We start from the raw sequence: 7561 nt of genomic DNA, 5'->3' as shown, positions 1-7561 counted from the left end.
TAGGAAGGCGCCGAAATGATGTTCGAAGTGGGGGCGTCAAAGTTATACTCGAACTAGGGAGGGGGGGGGGGGCGAATCGATGTTCGAGGTAGGGGGGGCGCCAAATTGATACTCAAACTAGGGGGCGCCGAATTGATGTTCAAACTGGGGGGGGGTGCAAAATTGATACTCGAGTTAGGGGGCGAAATGATATTCGAACTAGGGAAGGCAAATTGAGTTCGAAGGGATGCCAAAATAATGTTCAAACTGGGGCCGAATTAATGTTCGAACGGGGGGGGGCAAATTGATGATCGACCTATATACATGTAGGGGCGCCGAACTGATATTCGAACTGCCGCCTTGTTGTTGGCTCATTGTTCCATATATTGAAAGTTTGAAATGCCTTGGCCTTGAGGTTTTTAGGCCTTGGGTTTCCATGCCTTGGCCTTGGGGATTGAAGCCTTGGTCTCGGGTATTAAAGCCTTGGCCTTGGAGGTTTGAGCCTTGACTACAACACTGATGGGTATATTGATATATATTATTTACAGAAATTTTGAAGTTTACTTGCACACACTAAGAAATAAATGATCAGAATTGAACCCCGAAAGGTTGATGCAAAATCAGCACCCTATGGGTTAAAAAATTGAACCCCAACCGCAGGGTTCAATTTTTAACCCATAGGGTGCTGACTTTGCATCAATCTTTCGGGGTTCAATTTTGAATCTTTATTTCTTAGTGTGCAATATGTAAAAGATTAAGTGAAACTTTCATTGTAATGGTGAAAGTTTCGGATGCGTCTTTTATTTTTTGACGAATCATCAAATACTCAAATAACTGGAATAACTCTATGGTTTACATCGTTCCTATATTTTTGTTTCATGTAGTAATGCGTAAAAGACAGCTATATACAGTTGATGATACGACACCTTTTCGTTTCCAATCTACAGTGGGAAATCACGTTTTATTTTTTAAAAATGAATTCCACTGAAACTATTACGTGGATTTACTCAGGCCTAAACTGCAGTTGCTATCATTTTTCATTTATTGTTACATCTTGAAATAGTTGATGTATACAAGATACATGGGACCTTGGAATTCATGTTTCACTAGTATTGTATGAAAGAGAGAGATAAGAACTTATCGTCCAAAATGATGCGAACTTAAGAGCATTGTTTTCATATTTATAAAGACACTGACAATCAAGTATATTTTTACAGTATATTTATCTGTATTATCTTGTATTCTTTTTATATACACCGTTTACACGTATTCTGTTTATTTTGAAAATCTATTTGGAGTATATAAAATTTGAGCAAGATTATAAGATACATAACCTCTTGATACTTTATATGATTGTTGCAAGAGCGGAAGAGCCAATGTTTGTTGATTAGGATTGACAAGACAACTCATTGTTTGGAATGGATTTCAAGCGAATAACAAAAGATTATATAATAACTAAAAGATCTAAGAAGGCAGTGCACTCCCAATTAGTAAATGCTGAGTGCTGACTACTGAGTCTACCTCAACTATATGATAAAAAGCATGTAAATTTATATCTTTTCAATAATATCTTACCCAAAATAAAATATTAATTTTCTTTCATGCAGAATATGCAATTTAGTTATTGCACAACCAGTTTTCATACGCGGCGATACAGGGGCGTCATCCCCGTAAGATTTTTCAACCCCTGAAGCAAAAAGTAGAAAAGAAAAAATAATGGGAGTACCCACAAGAACGAAGAATGCCTACAATGCAAGAGAGGTTTCTGTGAGAAGTAACTGAACTAGACATTACCCATTCGGCAATGGGAGTCAATATTTCGGCACGAATATTACTTGACTTGAAATTAGGGCCCCCTAGAAATCCTGGATCCGCGCCTGGCTCCCGCTCACATAATTCTAGCAGGGCCTACTCTGAAGAGAAGTTAAACGAAATTGAAAGCATCAAATGGTTAAAATAGAAATCGCTCGAGTTTCCCGCTCGCATTGATTATTTTTTAAAGTGATATTACATTTATTCATGAACACATCATTATAAAACCATTATTCAATTGCCTCTTCTTCATGCATAGGCGGATCCAGGTTGGGACCCGAGGTGCCCGGACCCCCCTATTGGTAGAGCAAAAAAGGGGGAAAGAAAGAAAAAGGAAGGAAAAGAAAAGAGAAAAAAGAAAAGGAGGAAGACGAATGAATAAAATAAGATGAGAGCAAGACTTGGAAAAAATATTTTATGTCATTATATAAAATTGCACTACCTGTTAAGTGATCCACATATCTTGTTCAACACGGAGCTTAAATATCAAGTTTGGAAGTCAGTATACAAAACATATTTCTCCTTGGAAATCGAACTTTCATTAATTTTTGTGATTTACATATTGATTTTTAAAAAGTGCTCTGTAAAAATGTCAGTTTATGGTCTGAATATTAACATTTTCCAATTGCGATGTGCGTTCGCGAATTTTGATTTATCAGGTACTTATTATTTTCATGTATTCCATAAAGTTTTCAAAATATCCCTTTTCAGGTCTGATTGTCAAAACGCATCAGCTAGCGCTGCTATGCTTGCATTTTTGATTGGCGGGTTATGTATGTCTCAATATTGATTGTATAACAAACTACTTAAAATCCCCTTTTCATGACAGTTTATCAAATATTTCGGCTCGCGATTTGCGCTCGCTTTAATGGTTAAAAATATATCAACTAATTAATGATGCATCCTTTTCATAATAAAAGGTGCTTGAAATGTTCAGTGTTCAGGCCATAATATCATCATATTCCGTGCCCTCATTATGCATTAATACTAAGATATCAATTTAATAATTATATTGTCACTTTTGTTTTATCTCGCGCTTAGCAAGATGAATAGGAAGATATATAGTCATCATATTCATATGATAACATGTCCTAAGGATGTCAAGGTCCTATGTCTCAAAATTAAAGTAATAATGAAACATATCAGCTCTTTATCAAGTGCGATTTATATCCCCCTTACAAGTTTCCTACAAAGTGTTTGAAATATCAGATCGGAATATCAAATATTTTAAGCTCGCGTTTCGCGCTCGCTTTTATTTTCATGATAAAAGATTGTTTAGAATGCCTAGATTCTAGGTCTGAATCTGGAACACGCGAGCGCATTTTCATTCAGTTATCCAGTTTCAGATCACAATATCAAAAAATTCTGCTCGCCCTTTGTGCTCGTATTATTATTGTAGGAAGATCCCTTTCATGATTTACAAAAAATGAATAGAGTATCCCGTTCAAGGTCGAAATCTCGATTTTTTACGCTCGCGCTTCGCGCCCGCATAATTTGATTGTGAAATATGTAATGTCTTCATGGCTAAATGCAAGCAGTCCTTATAAGGCACTTTTCGATCAGTTCAAAACGTATATAAACATTTTCTGCTCGCGCTTTGCGCTCGCATTACTTTTTTTTGTATTTAAATGATGTTTTATTGGTCACTTCAAGGTACATTCATTCAATACAGTTGAACAAATACGAATGATACATTATAAGAAATTACATAACAGTTACATAACATAAGTGGATAACCACTGTACCATGTCTCGTGGACACTCCTTTTGTTATTCTTTTCCTATTTATATGATCTAGTTAACAAATCAAAGCAATCAGAAACTGTTGGTTTACATGATTTACATCTACTAAGATAAATTGATTTCTTTGCAATAACTAAAACATGATTAAAAAGAAGACATTTTCTTGATAAAATACCGAGTATTACACTTTTTTCCGTTAATAATGAAAAATCAAACATAGTGAGTTCTTTTCCTAGCTGATTCCAAAATAACTGTGTAAATGGGCAATTCCAAAATAAATGTTCGATCGTTTCAATTACTGCATTACAGAAAGAACATAAATGTGAAGCAATGACTTTCATTTTATACAACTTATAGTTCAAGTTTAAAATATCGTTCAATACTTTGAACTGAAATTCTCTGTAATTCACATCAATAGTGTTCAATAAAAGAGATGAACGAGCTAATGCCAATTCTTTGTCTAAAACATGATATCTGTTTTGAAGTCTAAACGTACTTACAGGACGCTCATATTTTTCTGCTACTAATAGATCATAAAAATGTTTACTTTTTATTTTGTTTAGCTGTACCAACTCAACAGGAAGGATGATATTTGATATAGTTGCATTCTTAAATGAGTCCGTATATGATATTTTAGAAAATTTTGTCTTTAAAAAAGCAGAATAATGACACTCCTTGTAATCGAAAGTAGTCGTTGGCATCTAAATCAAATAACCTTTTCATTTCATCCAATCGTCTTAAAGTACATCCTTCAGTAAGGATGTCATTAAAAACACAATTCTTTTTAAAAACAATTTTCGAAAGAAGATTATATCTCGAGTAACTTTCAGTTGTTTATTATTCCAGATGATCTGGAACTTCGTATTATCCTCTCTGTTTCTCACATTAAGAGAATCCCAACATTGTAAAATATTTTTATAAAACTGAGGAATATCAAAGTTCAACATTTTAAGACCATAGTTACATTTGAATACAAACAATCCCCCGTTATTTTTAAGGTAATATTGAAGAATTTGAAACCATCCTTGTTTATCCGCATGTTTAATTCTCTCTATCCAAAATAACTGCTGGGCTTCAACAGCCGAATACACATCTACCATCTTAATTCCTCCGTTTGATAGATCCTGGATCATGACGTTTCTTCTAATTTTGTCGGGTCCATTCCAAATAAAACTGAAAAACACCCTCTCTAACTTTTTAAGAAACCAATCGGGTAAAAGAGTGGATGAAATTAAATAAATGAATTTGGATATTCCAAATGATTTAATTATTTGAATTTTACCGAATAAAGTTAGGCTTCTCATTTTCCTCATGTTTAAAGTAACTTGCATTGATGATAGTATTTCTTCTGCTTTTTTAACTTGCGCAGTATCTGATCCAGTACCCACAAAAGTACCAAGCACATTAACAGTATCTACAAAATTGAAATTATGTCTGAAAACTGCATTCGACACATTACCAATCTTTAAAATTTCTGTCTTATTTAAATTAACTGTTAAACTTGAACACTTCTCAAACTGTTGCATAATGTCAAATAATGAGTTAAGAGAATTTACATCTGAACAAAATGAGCAAAAATCGTCTGCGTATAAAGACAGTTTTAATTCACTGGTACCAACTGATATACCTCTTATATCAACTGAATTTCTAATACGTATAGCAAGTGTTTCTAGAGATATTATAAATAAATAGGGGGAGAGGGGATCCCCCTGTCTTACCCCTCTCGTAATTTGAAAGTATCCAGTAGATTTACCATTTTTCAGAACACAACCTTCTAAATTTTTATAAAGGGTTTTAACCCACTTAATAAACAATGCGCCGAAACCGAACGAATCTAAACATTCAAATAAATAGTCGTGGTCTTAAAAATCTACTGAAGCAATGAATCCTGCTTTCTGTTCTGCCCTAAGAAAATGATATACGTCATGTACGTTTCGGATAGCTTCCCCTATTGCTCTTCCACGTAGGAATGCAAATTGATTTATGATTTTGCCAATTATTTCATCTAAAACATTAATTATCAATTTATCAATTTGTCAATTATTTCATCTATAACATTAATTATCCTATTGGCTAATGCTTTTGAACATATTTTTGCGTCCACATTTATCAACGATATAGGTCTGTAACTCTTTAGTAGACGTTTGTCTTTATTTGGTTTACAAATTAAAGATATGACACTTTGCTTTTGACTTGCTGATAATTCATTTTCTTGAAAAGAAAAATTTAAAGAAATAAGTAAGGGATCCTTGACAATGTCCCAAAAAGTAATATAAAATTCCTTGGAGAGTCCATCATTCCCCGGGGACTTTCCACATTTCATATCCGTCAATACTTTCTTACACTCATGTTCAGTGAGGAGTCCTTTACGTGATTTGGAGGAAAATTCAGAGAGTTTGTGTCCTCTTATTTTCAAAAAATTATTTGCATTCTCATCTGTTATGTTAACGTTTTGTTTTGTATACAGTTGTCTGTAAAAGTGTTTAATGTTTTGTAGAATTTCTTTTTCGTCTTCAATAATATCATCTTCTTTTGAAAGTTTTCGTATAGTGGAATTAACTTTACGTTGTTTTTCTAGTGTAAGAAAATATTTATTACTTTTTTCTCCGTATTCGATCCAATTTGCCTTGGAGCGAATAATAATACCTTGTGTAATTTTATCATAATACTTTTCTAATTCCTGTTTAGCTTGTTGATAATTAATAACTTGTTCAGAATTCAAATATAACTTCGATTGCAAAATTTGTACCTTTTTTTCTAATTGTATTCTTTCTTCTTTTAATCCTCTAACTTTATTTTTACTATACTTTTGTGTATATCTTAGAATTTGATATTTAATATAATTCACCTAACTCTGGGATCTGAAAATTCCTTAGAATCTTCCAACCATACTTTGAACTCCGTACGGATACAGTATTCGTCATCTTGACACAAAGATGTATTGAATTTCCAATAACCTTTTCCTGGAATTAACTCGGTGAACTTTAGCTCTAATAAAATCGGTGAATGATCAGTTGCTACCGATGGTACATAAGCTATCTTAGATACATTACCTTGAAGATCAAAAGGAACAAACCTATGATCTAATCTACTCTGATAAGAACAATCTAGTTTTCTCCAAGAGTATTGTTTTTCATCTGGGTATATTAAACGCCATATTATATCACACAAGTTGAAATCATTTAGTAACGATACCAGACTATCTCTGCTGACATGACTTACATATGAGTAGGATATACTTTTTGACTGATTCATCCTATCTAATTTTGGATTCATAACCACGTTAAAATCTCCTCCTGTTAATAATGTATATTGGGGTTCGGCATTATTTTCCCAGATATTTCTTAATTCTAACCAAAAAGTTACTTGCTCCTGAAAGTTGTTTGGAGCATAAATATTCGTTAATAAAAACATCTTACCATTTATTTCTACTACCATCATGATATATCTACCATCTTTGTCGATTATTTCTTTCTGAATTGTATACTCTAATCCTTCCTTGAAATATATCAGTACTCCACGGCTGTTATTCGTTCCGTGACTAAAAAAGAGATTGCCTTTTACTTGCTGTTTCCAGAACACTTCTATATTAGCTGTGCTATGTGTCTCTTGTAAATATATAATATCGACATTCTTATCATGCAAAAACTTGAAAACTTTTTTTCTTTTATAAAAGTATACTCTCTAATTCCACGCACATTTAAACTCAGTAGTCTAATGTTCTTAGTCATGGAAGCGGGATGAATTCATCAACTTCCAGTCCAGATAGTCCTGAATCTTTACTTTTTCTTTTTCTGCTTGTTCTTTACTTTCTCTTTCCTTTTTCTGCTTTCTCTGCTTTCATTAGCGATAGAAGATGCTGCGATTTCCGGGGATTCCGGCATAACTTCTAATTCGCTATCGCTACTTTTGTGCTGATATCTCTCTCCTCTGAACAGTCGTTTCCGCTCTCTCTCTCTTCTTCGGATGTTTCCTCTCCTTCAGAATTTACGGCTTTCTCGAAGAACCCTGTGATTTTGGACTGCGAC

This window comes from Lytechinus variegatus, chromosome 2, assembly GCF_018143015.1.
Source record: "Lytechinus variegatus isolate NC3 chromosome 2, Lvar_3.0, whole genome shotgun sequence".
Lineage (NCBI taxonomy): Eukaryota > Metazoa > Echinodermata > Echinoidea > Temnopleuroida > Toxopneustidae > Lytechinus > Lytechinus variegatus.
Note: the sequence above shows the minus strand (reverse complement) of the source record.